This window comes from Tachypleus tridentatus, chromosome 2 (genome assembly GCF_004210375.1).
Source record: "Tachypleus tridentatus isolate NWPU-2018 chromosome 2, ASM421037v1, whole genome shotgun sequence".
In the NCBI taxonomy this organism is placed as follows: Eukaryota; Metazoa; Arthropoda; class Merostomata; order Xiphosura; family Limulidae; genus Tachypleus; species Tachypleus tridentatus.
Window position 1 is genome coordinate 134,987,987 of NC_134826.1, and position 14,840 is coordinate 135,002,826.

Below are 14,840 nucleotides of genomic sequence, written 5' to 3' on the forward strand. Positions count from 1 at the left end.
ACTGGGATTTGACAGTGACTCTTATAATGCATCTACTACGATGCACGAGTTGTTGTTTTTTCGCTAATGGAACGAGAACCACGGTAGCTTTGATTTACAATGTGGAACACAAACCATTGTCCACATTGGTCAGTTTGTGATGGTGTATTAATAAGTTAAGGTTTTAGTAGTGTCTTTTTCTGCCTGAAATATTTCTTGTCATGGGGTAACTGATTTAACGACCTGTGCCTAGATCAGGAAGGAACCACCATCAGCATATAGTCTTTCTTAAATTAAAGTAGATGAGGTGAAAGGTTGTTCAGTTCGCTCTGTTCTTATTTAACTAGCTTATTTTTCGCGAACTTTTAACATTGTAATTTATATGAACTTTTGTCGTTTAATAGATTGAACAGACAAGACCTCACGCCGTGGTTTAGCGGTAAGTTTCACAGTTTACAACGTTAAACTTTGAGTTTCAATACCCGTGATAGGCAGAGCTTAAACAGTCCATTGTGTACTTTTGTGCTTAATAGCGAACTATTGGAACGTATGTCAAATTTCATAATGATTTTGTTTGTTCCTTATGAAGACAGGTCCATCAAGTATTGAAAGGTTTGGCATTTGTCAGAGTTGTTTTGTTGCTTGGTTTAGAGTTAAACACAGAGCTACATAATTGGCTATCTGTGTTCTGCCATCCACGAGTATCGAAATCCGTTTTTAGCGGTGTGAGATCACTTGGGGGGAGGGGCTACCACCAGAGTTATAAGGTGACCAATCCGGGCCTGCTTTCCCACACTAACGTTGTATAAGAAAACCATACCCTCGACAGAAGGTTCTTTTACTCCTGTGTAAACCCATTCTTCTTGCTGCACCTGTTTGTTTGTTTTTCATAGCTGTATGAACCTATTTATCTTTTCTTATTACTGCGTGATAAACTTGAACAGTTGCTATGCAAACATATCACCCTTCTCTTACTATTACGTATTAAACACAGGTAGGTGCTATGTAAAACTATATTCTTCGCTTGCTACTGCCTATTAATAAACAGGTAGCTACTATGTCAACATGCATCCTTCTCTTACTGCTAGGTATTAAACACAGATAGGTGCTGTGCAAACATATGTCTTTATTTTACTATTTCGTATTAGAAACAGGTAGCTGCTGTGTAAACATACATCCTTGTCTTGCTACTGCGTATTAAGCACAGATAGCTACTGTGCAAATATGTATCCTTCTCTTACTATTACGTATTAAACACAGGTAGCTGCTGTGTAAACATACATCCTTGTCTTGCTACTGCGTATTAAGCACAGATAGCTACTGTGTAAACATATATCCTTCTCTTAATATTACGTATTAAACATAGGTAGCTGGTATGTAAACATGTCCTCTTTCTCTTGGTATGTGTTAAACATGGATATCTGTCGAGCAGATTAATTACAAGTGTACTACACATTTTAGGAGTTATGTTGCTACAGTGTTACAGCTCTATTACACATTTTTAGGAGTTATGTTGCTACAGTTTTACAGGCATATCACACATTCTAGGAGTTATGTTGCTACAGTGTTACAAGTCTATTACATACTCTGGGAGTTATGTTGTTACAGCGTTACAGGTCTATTACATATTCTAGGAGTTATGTTGCTACAGTGTTACAAGTCTATTACATATTCTAGGAGTTATGTTGCTACAGTGTTACAAGTCTATTACATACTCTGGGAGTTATATTCCTACATTGTTACAGGTCTATTACACATTCTAGGAGTTATGTTGCTACAGTGTTACAAGTCTATTACATACTCTGGGAGTTATGTTGTTACAGCGTTACAGGTCTATTACATATTCTAGGAGTTATGTTGCTACAGCGTTACAGGTCCATTGCACATTCTAGGAGTTATATTGCTACATTGTTACAGGTCTATTACACATTCTAGGAGTTATGTTGCTACAGTTTCACAGGTCTATTACACATTCTATGAGTTATGTTGCTACAGTGTTTCAAACACAGTATGCGATCTCTTCCTCACAGTCCTATCAATCAGGTGGAACAGAATGACAAGCAGTCCACACAGATATTTACGAGACAGACATTCTAAGAGCAATAAATCATTATATTTATTCACACACAGCGTGCATGTTAGGTTACAGAAGAAATGTTGCCCACCTGTAAGTTGTAATCAACACTTTCAAAGGAGATATAAGAGTAGAAAAGATCGATCGTGTCAGGAGGTAAAGCTGTTCCCCAGGGAATAAAGTTATGAAATATTTAGAAATGTCAGTCACGAAGTTTTGAAAACACGAATGTTTATAAGTTGGTGAAATTAAAATACACTATAGCGTCCAATACGAGAGAACGCTACGTGTGTGGGATCTGAATAAATATTCAAGTTGAACATGAAAGAATGGAAATAGGCTGGAATTGAACTTCCTAATTTGTTCGTACAAGCCACTCAAAGTTAGCTAAAAAAACTACGTGATAAACGAAAAACTTGGCACATTTGTAAATCACACGTTTTATCTTGATATTCAAGACACTTTCTACGTCTTCAGTTTCATTAATCAAAATCAATGTTTTGTGCTGTTTTCCCACTTGAAAAAACTACGTTTTTTAATTTAGTATTTCATGTCAGTACTTCGTATAACCTTCTCAGAATGAGCAACAAATTAGTGCTCTGTTGGGACCGTAAGTCGACACTCAGGTATAAAGTAAGTTGTATCACGCCATTTGAATAAATCTTTGGTTTAAAGTTCATTTTCTGTTTCTCTTATTTTATGCTATGTAGGTTAGATGCACGCAATGAGAATTATCTGATTACGTTGTATAGTGAGAAAATACACACCGACTGTTTCAACTCCACCCGTTTCTTGCAACTGCAAACGTATAATTTCTGGAACATCATCTTTTAATTATAAAGACCATCTTTTTAAGCTAGGAGACTACAGTATAAACGTCTTTTTTTAATAACAAGTAAACCTCGTGAGCATCTTCTGCGTCGCATGTGATGGTTCCTCAACAATACCTGTATTTATATCATTAACACACGTTTTGGTTCGATCTGATAAAAACTTAAATCCAAATAAGAACAGACAACTTGTTCAAATACACAGGTTTCCGAACAGCTAAGCTTGTGCACAGACTAGAAATGAAAAGAAAATCCTTTTCTCTATGCGACAGGTCTACAAGAGTAAGGTTGTGATTCAAAATTGGGCTTAGTAACAGCCAAGATACGTATGTAAAAACAGCCCGCCAGAAGTTATGGGATGGTTAAACCCAGCCATTCCAGAAGTTAAAACATTGGTAAATCCTCAGATTTTCCAAAAGTTATCGAATGGTTAAACCCAGCTTTCCTGGAAGTTAAGACATAAGTAAAAACTTAGACTTTCCAAAAGTTATGGGATGGTTAAACCCAGCCTTTTGAGAAGTTGAGATATGGTTAAACTCAGCCTTTCCAGAAGCTAAGACATTGGTAAAACATCAGGCTTTCCAAAAGTTATGGGATAGTTAAACCCATCCTTTCCAAAACATAAGGCATGGTTAAACCCAGCCTTTTCAGAAGTTAAGACATTGGTAAAACCTCAGACTTTCCAAAAGTTATGGGATGGTTAAACCAAGTTTTTCCAGGAGATAAAGTATGGTTAAAACTTAGCCTTTCCAAAAGTTAAGGTATGGTTAAAAACCAAACTTACCAGCAGTTAAGTGACAATTTAAAAGTTAAAATTACCAAAAACTATTTCGTGGTTATGTCATAAATATTCTAATAATTACGTTTTTCTTAAAGCGCACACTTACCTGAGATAAGTTGTAATTAATACCCTGGCTTACTAAGTTGTGGTTAAATTCATGACTTAACAAGAGTTAAATTAGGACTAAAATCTAGAATTTAAATTATGGTTCCATTTTTATACGAGCTTCTACTGACAACTGTCTCTTGGAGGACTAATGTTTATAAATCAAGCCTACTTTTAATCATTTTCGGACTTATGTTTCACTTTACTGGATCTTACAAAGGAACTTTTTGGATTTCATTTCCTAATCTTGTCTGTTTCTGGATAGGGTGTTAAAGTTTCGGATTCTTTTTTGTCCGATAAACATGTTGTTGTATTTGTATGAATATTAAGTTAATTGTATGTTAATAATCCTGCTCAGGTTTGTATATAGAAATACCATTCAAAAAATAGACGTTAATAACGTCAATCCTAAACAAGACACATTAACATCCAAAGTAACTCCGCTGAAGATCCACCCCCTTGACACGTCATAACCGGGCTGCCATTATCGTCAGCCGTTCACAGCCACTCCTTCTCGTGTTGAATAACTACTCTTAGAACAAATACTGAGTTCATTTCGTTAAAGGGCTGCGTGTATAGTAACACCAAAGATAATCTCAAAATTATAAAATATACTAGAAGATATTGCTGTCTTTTTTCTTTGTCCAAACACTCAAATTTCCACTTCTAATTTGTTTGTGCACAGCAAATGGTATATATATATATAATCCAAAAACTGCAAGTCGTCATGTTTACCACTAATCAACCGTGTACATAGTAAGCACACTTGCTCTCTCTTTACTATCTACGAAGAGTTAAGGGTATATTTTGTATACGAGTACATTATTTGTGTCACAGAAAACATGAGGTTGGAAAACAATAAGAACACAGTATTGAACTTTAGGAGGATTAAAACTAGGACTGCTTAACTTAATAACAGCATGTAAGATGTCGAAACTTAACACGTTATTGTGTTTGAGAACATATCAGAATGATAAGATGAGCTGCTATTCTTCTAAGAAACGTTTGTTCTCTTAAAACAACAACTGTACGTATAGGGAAGAAACTTGAGGTACGTAAGGGAGGAGTAGATAAAAAAAATGGTGGAACACGTGACAAAATGATCACAAATGGAAGAAATTTATGACAGGAAGATGTTGAATTTTGAGATTATTTTACAAAAAAATTCGTGAGAGAATTTGAAAAATAGAACGAAAGATTAATAACTAGAAATGAAAGGTGTGGAAGAAAAATAACAGATAGTGTGAACCACCGTTACAAGCTGTTTGATTAATAGTTACTGTAGTTAGAAGGGGTCTTCCCGGGTAAATAGAACACCCACTCTCTTCGTGCACCTGGCGTCCTTTCAAAAGTGTGTATTTCAGGTGCACGCTGTTTCATTCTCGATGTACTTCCATGCTTTTTTCGTGTTGTTTTTTTTTCTTATTTAAGCCACAGCAACGATTGCGTTTGGTACAGACAAACAAAGAGAAAGACTACGCGTGTATGTGAAAACAGCAGGAGGTCATGAAAAGGTGTTACATTTCCCACACGGACATTAAGAAGGACACAATGGCCCCTGGTTCCACTACGCTCAGTGCAAGTGGACTCGTGGCTCGCGCTTGTCATAGTTTATAAGCGAGACTGACATACACCGTTGCCACATGCAATGCTCTATCCATGTCCCAGCAATTAGATCAAAGTCTCGTTTCAATGCACATGTATGGACGTATTCGACTGTTACGGTTATTATTGTATTAATAAAAGTGGATATCCACAACAGCACAACTCGTCATATTTATTTCAATATATGCTATAAACTAAAGGCAGGAAATTTCTGTAAAATAATATCCTTATAAAATCGCTTGATTAATCTTAAGCCTTAAACGAAAATTAGATTTTTCTAAATTCATTTCAATGCTTTCAAACTAATTTTAATTTTCCACAATTTCATCTTAACACTATTTCATGTTCCAAGGTCTACATCAGTCATTCTGCAGCACAAAATCATAATATACCATTCAAAACATTAACCACAATATTTTCGAATTGTACTTCCGATACAATAAAAAGATAATTATTTATATTACTTCGAAATAACCCCTACCCCCAGTGGCACAGCGGTATGTCTACGTACTTGCAAAACCAAAATTCGAGCTTTGATACCTGTGGTGGGCAGAGAACAGATATCGTGTAGGTTTGTACTTATCTACAACAAACAATGTACTTAGCTCTATATCATTGGATGACTGATTATGGAACAAGTAATACAAGTAATCTAAGTCTTGCTTTCAAATGACTGATTATGGAACAAGTAATACAAGTAATCTAAGGTGGCACGTCTTGTTTTCAAATGACTGATTATGGAACAAGTAATACAAGTAATCTAAATCTTGTTTTCAAATGACTGATTCATCCTTAAGCTTTAACATAATTGATCTATCTCCAAGTACAAAGATGTCTGATTCTTCCTCAAGTATTAAGATGCCTGATTCTTCTTCAAGTATTAAGATGCCTGATCCTTTCTCACATATTTAGATAGCTGATTCTTTCACAAGTATTAAGATGCCTGATTCTTCCTCAAGTATTAAGATGCCTGATCCTTCCTCAAATATTTAGATAGCTGATTCTTTCACAAGTATTAAGATGCCTGATTCTTCCTCAAGTATTAAGATGCCTGATCCTTCCTCAAATATTTAGATAGCTGATTCCTTCACAAGTATTAAGATGCCTGATTCTTCTTCAAGTATTAAGATGCCTGATCCTTCTTCAAGTATTAAGATGCCTGATTCTTTCTCAAATATTTAGATAGCTGATTCTTTCACAAATATTTAGATGCCTGATTCTTCCTCACAATTTAGATAGCTGATTCTTCACAAATATTAAGACATTCTTCTTCAAGTTTAAGATGCCTGATCCTTCCTCAAATATTTAGATAGCTGATTCTTTCACAAGTATTAAAATGTCTGATTCCTTTACAAGTATTAAGATGTCTGATTCTTCCTCAAGTGTTAAGATGACTGATCCTTCCTCAAATATTTAGATGTCTGATTCTTTCACAAGTTTTAAGATGCCTGATCCTTCCTCAAATACTTAGATAGCTGATTCTTTCACAAGTATTAAGATGCCTGATTCTTCCTCAAATATTTAGATGTCTGATTCTTTCACAAGTTTTAAGATGCCTGATCCTTCCTCAAATACTTAGATAGCTGATTCTTTCACAAGTATTAAGATGTCTGATTCTTCCTCAAGTATTAAGATGTCTGATCCTTCCTCAAATATTTAGATAGCTGATTCTTTCACAAGTATTAAGATGTCTGATTCTTCCTCAAGTATTAAGATGTCTGATTCTTCCTCAAGTGTTAAGATGCCTGAACCTTCCTCAAATATTTAGATAGCTGATTCTTTCACAAGTATTAAGATGCCTGATTCTTCCTCAAATATTTAGATGTCTGATTTTTTCACAAGTTTTAAGATGCCTGATCCTTCCTCAAATATTTAGATAGCTGATTCGTTCACAAGTGTTAAGATGCCTGATTCTTCTTCAAGTATTAAGATGTCTGATTCTTCCTCAAGTATTAAGATATCTGATTCTTCTTCAAGTATTAAGATGTCTGATTCTTCCTCAAGTATAAAGATGTCTGATCCTTCCACAAGTATTAAGATGTCTGATTCTTCCTCAAGTATTAAAATGTCTGATCCTTTTTCATGTATTAAGATGTCTGATTCTTCCTCAAGTATAAAGATGTCTGATCCTTCCTCAAATATTAAGATGTCTGATTCTTCTCAAGTATTAAGATGTCTGATCCTTCCTCAAGTATCGATCTCTATTCTTCTCAAGTATTAAGATGTCTGATTCTTCCTCAAGTATAAAGATGTCTGATCCTTCCTCAAGTATTAAGATGTCTGATTATTCTCAAGTATTAAGATGTCTGATTATTCCTCAAGTATAGATCTCTGATTCTTCTCAAGTATTAAGATCTTTGATTCTTTTCAAGCATTAAAATGTCTGATCCTTCCTCAAGTATTGAGATGTCTGATTCTTTCTCAAGTATAAAGATGTCTGATCCTTACTCAAGTATTAAGATCTCTGATTCTTCTTAAGTATTAAGATGTATGATTTTTCCTTAGGTGTTAAGATATCTGATTTATCCTTGAGTATTAAGATATCTGATTATTCCTTGTGTATTAAGATTTCTGATTCTTCTTCAGGTATTAAGATGGCTGATATGTCCTCACGTTTTATGATGGCTGATTATTTTCAGGTTTTATGATGACTGATCTTTCCTTCCACAAAAGACTGTTGATCTACTCTCAAGTATTAAGATGTTTCACTCATCTGCAATCTTTACAGATGGCTGATTCATGTTTCTATCCTACAGCTTTAAAATGGCTATCTATAAATAAACCTAATTGATATGTTATTCAGCCTTAAGATAGTATTATACTCGAGAGATTTAAGACGTCTAAAGTATTCTCAAGGTTTATGATGGCTTGAATGTATCCTCACGTCTTCATTTTACTTTAAATTTTGATGTGTGATCCATTTTTGTGTAGTTATGAAACAAACAACACTTGACATCGCTGAGGTTTGGAAATGTCTTGTTCTTTTTGGTTTAAAATAGACACTCTTTTCTCAGACTTTTTGTACAAGGTTGATTTATACTGTTGCTTTAAAGTAGCTTTTTCATCAGATCTTGAACAAAGTTCATCTGTTTGCAATTTTTAAGATGTTTAAGTTACCCCAAAGTTTTAAATCTTCGTATTTAAACAAGCTTGGTTCGTTCTTTTGTTTTAATAAGGCTAGGCTAATCTGAATATGTAAAATAGATGACATTTTCGAAAATGAACAAGAGTTATATATTAAACATCCTAAATCGTTTTATCTACTATCAGTTGTGAGAAAGGAACTCTGTCACGAAGCTTTACTTCAAGCTATATACAAATCTGGACGTGTCTTAAAAAGCTTAAACTCCCTTCACAATTTGGCATTATGATTTCTTTTAACTATATCCTTAAATTCTGAAGTCTGATGTTTTCTTTCACAATCTTTAGAAAGACCAAACCATTTTCATACTTGAAGAAGATTGATATAATGATGACAGGATAATAATGTATCGGAAAACTGAATTTTTACGTATCTGCAGCTATGAAGAACGTATTATTAGCGATGAATTGTCATTGTACTTTTTTCGGGTAACGGAATGCTAATTTGTTTCATTCCAAAACTAAAAGCAAACATGCATTATTTATTCCACGTGGATTTTTATCGAGTGAACATATAATTATTTATAAATATTGAAAATATTTAAATGGACTATTAGCCTATTGCAATTTTGTGTTCGAGTCTGATAAATATGTATAGATCTGTTATATACAACAAATGTATGAAAAACCTTCTTTAAATACTTTTTGAAATACAAGCAAAAAGTAGTTGTCCCAAGAAGGTTGGCCCAGCAGGGCCAAGTGGTTAGGACACTGGACTCGTAATCTGAGGGTCGCGGGTTCGAATCCCCGTCGCACCAAACATGCTCGCCCTTTCAACCGAGGGGCGTTATAATGTGACGATCAATCCCACTATTCGTTGGCAAAAGAGTAGTCCAAGAGTTGGCGGTGGGTGGTGATGACTAGCTGCCTTCCCTCTAGTCTTACACTGCTAAATTAGGGACAGCTAGTGCAGATAGCCCTCGTGTAGCTTTGCGCGAAATTCTAAAACTAACAAACTCGCAATCTGAGGGTCGTGGGTTCTAATCCCTGTCACATCAAACTCGCTCGTCCTTTCAGCCGTGAGGGCGTTATAATGTGACGCTGATTCCCACTGTTCGATTACAAAAGAGTAATCCAAGAGTTGGCAGTGAGTGGTGATGACTAGCTGCCTTCCATCTAGTTTTAAACTACTAAATTAGGGACGGTTAGCGTAGATAGTCCTCGTGTAGATTTGCGCGAAATTCAAACCAAACAAGAAGATTGTAATGTCGAATATACGTGAAATGAATTCAACTATTCTAGAATTCATTGAGCGTCTTAGAAGAGCTGCTGAGACACTTTCTTTCTACAAAGGCATTTAGTTATAAGAACGTTTAATAAATCCAGATGACATTCTGAAGTTTGTGAAGAGATAAAACTGAGACGCCCGCGATTCGAACCTGAGATTTAGCTGACCAAGCTGATTATTTAGCCAATTGAGAGTGTTATTTGAGACATGATTAGTTTAGTTCGAGTGACCAAAATACCTCACCGTTAGCAGAATCGGGAGTTCGAATCTTGCCTGATGTTCATTTTTACTTTTTTAAGAAAAAGTGCTAAGTTCACAGAAGAGCGTGCCATTTCTGTATATTGCAGTGTTTGTTGACCTTCGAGTTCGTTCGACAGAAACAATCCCATCTTGATAAAAAGTTTAAAGTGTAAATGCATAAGTTTTATAAAAATCTACATTTATCATTTAAACAAGATAACCAAAGCTTCAATTATGGGCATTGTATTTAAAAGATAAAATCAGTCTAATGAGATTCTTTAATGATCTTACGAGATTTATTAGCACAGGTTTAACATAAATTTGTGTATCATACTTGTCTGTTTAATGCTTAGCTGATTAGTCATTTTCAAATATACTGGTAAGGTGTTCACGTGACTCATAACATTCTAAACTAAAGATATTTTCTTATTAGATGGATAGATACGTACGAAACTCAGAACCATAGGCACACGTTTATACGTATGTGTAAATAACCCCACAGAAATTATTCACTGTCTTTCGCGAAATAAAACCAAAATAGGGCGGTAAAATGATTCTCCTTCAATTCTATTTCACGTCATGTATCTGTTTCCTGGTCCTACTTTATTTATAGCAGAAACCTTATATCAAAGTTTCATGATCATTTCATTAATTGCTTTGATGTCCGATTCGACGCGTCAGACATTTCTCAACTTTTCCAACGCGGATTTTATTAGAAACATTAAAACACGTTTTGGTGTCATTACGCTGAAATCTCAGCCAATCAGCGACAACAGAGTTTGAAAAGTTTAAATAATACCGTTTCATGTAAGTGACCAATCCATAGATAGAGTAGAATAGCAAGGCCAGATATTTTTTGATAGGAAATAATGAAATTCCATGCAATAAATTTTGTTTTTTTCTCAAATCTGGCCTCATCAGTGATAACAAGTGGTTACTGTCACGAAAATCTTAATATCTCACTGAAAACAGTAACATATTTATGGTTTATTAAAAATTAGTGTTGTATGCATGCACACAAAGGTTGTCAGTTGGTACAGGAATGAAAGGATGATGCAAATGTGGTTTAACATCTGGGGAATGGAAGTCGTTCATTTAGATATAAAACAGAAGCTTTTGTATCTGCGCAACAAATATTATACAGGGTGGCCCGTAAGTCTCTACCCATCCATATGTTATTATGTTATATTCAATTACGCATGTATTATAAATTTGTTTCTTTTTTTTCAGAGAAATATGGCCGATGTAAGCCCATTTACACTTGAAGAGCGTATTGTGCATAATATTATGCAACGAGAATGAGGAACAGCACACAGATACACTGGATACATAAGATATATGGATGGGTAGGTACTTTCGGGCCACCCTGTAGTGAGTGGAAAATGCAGAAACAAATGGATATTTATTAGTGTGCTTTCTTTATTCACTATTTAACAAGACACTACTTATTTCAACGCCGAAATCCGGCGAAAAATGGAATATAGAAAGAGAGAAAAAAGAGCGCGTATTTTATAACAATTTTTAGGACATAAATTTCTGGTAATTATTACAAGAGGACAGGTCTTGTTCCTTGCTTGTTGTTGTTGTGAATTAACCCCAAGCTACACAATGAGCTATCTGTGCTTTGCCCACCAAGGGTATCGAAGTCCTGTTTTTGGCTTGTAAGTCCACAAACATATTGCTGTGCCAATGAGTGGCACCTTGGTTGCTAACAAAAAGTAAATTTTCCTGAAAAGGGTCTAATCTTGTGGCATATACCAGTTCTAAGAATAGGCTAAGCCTCACGTTTCATTTTATTTGTTTGTAGTTAAGTGCAAAGCTACACAATGAGCGATCTGTGCTGTGACCATCACTGGTATTAAAACCCCATTTTTAGGGTTGTAAGTACACGGACTTACAACTGTTAGAGAGCCTGATCTCAACACACATTTCCTTTTATGGAAGTACAAAGTTCTGATAAAACAAAAGAAATTATGATCTATCCGACAGAAATATCATCCAATTACCTAATATATGTTCATTCGTATATATTTGTTTTGTTCTGATTTCTCAACGATACGTAGTAAAAGTTTATAATATCAGCGATTTTCGTACAAAGGGCCCAATCTTTTCAATTAAAAAATCATTTATTTGGTTAAGCGGTGTCGAAGTTGCTCATTGTTACGCGAGAAGACCGTGCAAGAGGGCGCTGCAGCCCTGTAATTGGTAACCCCACTTTGCTTCTGAAGAGCTGTTGTTTTCAGACATTCATCACCCCAAGGTTATAATCCGCAAACGTCTCCTGGCACTTTTCGTTCAAAAATTGCAGGTGATTAAATGGAAATCTCCATAGAAAACGGTTAGGTGCTCTTTTACCAGCTTTCAGAGCAAGATGCACGAGCTGGCGAGCTCTTTAATGACCCTAGTCCCCCCGTTTCTTTTTTGTTTGTTTGATGAAGAAACAAGAAAAAAAAAATGCAATTTGCATGTAACTCGAAGAACCAATACTTGGAAAACTGAGTGAAAGGGAACGGCTGCTGATAGTACGCTACTTGCTACCGAAAACGCTTACTGGACAATCACCGAGAAAGCAACCGGAAGTCTGCACACCTCGTGCAAGGTGCGAGAACAAGGAACTCTTAAGACATTAAATTTTGAATAGAGGTATATTCTATCTACTAACGAAGACAAAAACCACTCTAGGCGAGGAATCGCATGCTTTTCTCTAGCTCTTAGTGTGTGTAAGAGAATTGCTTCTTATTATAGACGGAGGCTATTGTTAAATTTTGTAATAAAACTATTAAATACGATAAAACATATATCACATTACTTCTGCCACATGAACCTTTTTTTGCAACTAATGCGTATGGCTTCCTTTTTAACATTTGGTAAAAATAGGAATAAACAATAATGTCTTATCGTGACCAAATGTTTAATTAGTCTTTCTTTCAGTTGGAAAGTTGTTCAGTAATACTTTAACTTGCACAACCTAATTTTCCATTTAAATTCTCATGTATTTAAGGTTTACGTTGCAGAACATAGAATAAATAATAAAGTCTGTTTTACATTCTGTTGCGCTAGAGGACGACTTGCAGAGTTTTGGAAACAATACCACCAAATATTAAGGTTAAGTGGTGGGCCTGGCATGACCAGGTGGTTAAGGCGCTTGACTCGTAAGGCCTGTCACACCAAACATGCGGCCCGGCATGGCCAAGCGTGTTAAGGCGTGCGACTCGTAATCTGAGGGTCGCGGGTTCGCATCCCCGTCGCGACAAACATGCTCGCCTTTTCAGCCGTGGGGGCGTTATAATGTGACGGTCAATCCCACTATTCGTTGGTAAAAGAGTAGCCCAAGAGTTGGCGGTGGGTGATGATGACTAGCTGCCTTCCCCCTAATCTTACACTGCTAAATTAGGGACGGCTAGCACAGATAGCCCTCGAGTAGTTTTGTGCGAAATTCAAAACAAACAGACCAAACATGCTCGCCCTATCAACTGCTATTTAATCTCGCTACTAGTTGGTAAAAGAGTAGTATAAAAGTTGGTGGTGGGTGGTCACTATTTCACAGAATGCACACGTCATCACTATATAGAACAGTTCTTCTACGGTGTACCTTACAACTAAACAAACAATGCTCCTTTGTCTCATCTGACAATGTTGTTTGTGTTTTAATACTAATGCTGTCAGAAAACTGTTTTATTTAAAGAGGGTTTTATTTGTAATTATGCTTTCCCACGTGGATAATCTTAGTTGGAATTCTTTGTTTTTTTTCCATAGGATGTCTACAGCTTTGCGTTGAACGTATCAACACATAATGTAAGTTGAAGTACAGTAAATTATAGTGAGCGATTTTAACACAAATTTCTTAATGTTTCTCCACTATAATGGCTTGAATTATTCTTTTGCCTCTGCTGCTTCACTAATATTCAGTTAGTATTCAAACATCTGAATTGTAAGACGAATATTTATTTTCTTAATATTTCACGCCTGTTTCGCAGTCTTATATTTTCGTAACTTTCCTCCACCAGGGTTGCTTCAATGAATGCTCATCTACTATCATTTGATCATTACCCTACTCTTGAAATATTAATGTTTTCTTTCCTTTAATATTTTCGCATTAATAATTCTCAGCTGTTTTTCTAATTAAACGATCAGCCTAGATATCTGGTATACCTTTATCTGTCTATATGATTAAACCAGTCATATCTTGGCTTTATAAGATTAAAATGAGGAGACTTTGGAATTTTAACACTTAACTTTGTTTATGGACTTTTTCCTTTTCAAATTTCGCACAAAGCTACACGAGGGATATCTGCGCTAGTCCTCTCTAATTTAACAGTGTAAGACTAGAGGGAAGGCAGCTAGTCATCGCCACCCACCGCCAACTCTTGGGCTACTCTTTTACCAACGAATAGTGGGATTGTCGTCACATTATAACGCCCCCACGGCTGAAAAGGCGAGCATGTTTAGTGCGACGGAGATTCGAACCTGCGACCTTCAAATTACGAGTCGAACGCCTTAACCACCTGGCCATACCGGGGTCCTATTACCTTGTTAACAATGAAAAAATACGTAGTGAACACCAAGAACCTGTTTGTTTGTTACCAAGCTCAACTGTGCGCCACACGGTATCGAAAGTCGAATTTTAGCTTTGCCCAGTGAGCTCGACTGGCACATGCTAAAATACCAAGCTTTCCAAGCTCTGAATTAACAGCTAAACTCATTCGAAAACAAACGCCGATTAAACTTGGAAAAACTGCCACCTGTTTAATAATAATAATTAATATTAAGTTTTAGTGTTTGTACTGCCATCTGTTGTTTGATTTTTAAGATTGTTATAAAATTGTTATCGTTGTGGTTTGGAAAATGTTGAAACAA

General features: G+C 35.7%; 1 protein-coding gene across 1 annotated transcript in view; it reads right to left on the bottom strand.

Moving 5' to 3' along the window:
- The window catches only part of LOC143245612 (one cut domain family member 2-like), a 214,486-nt gene that overhangs the window by 72,485 nt on the left and 127,161 nt on the right, over positions 1–14,840 (bottom strand). The gene's annotated exons all lie outside the window — the stretch shown is intronic.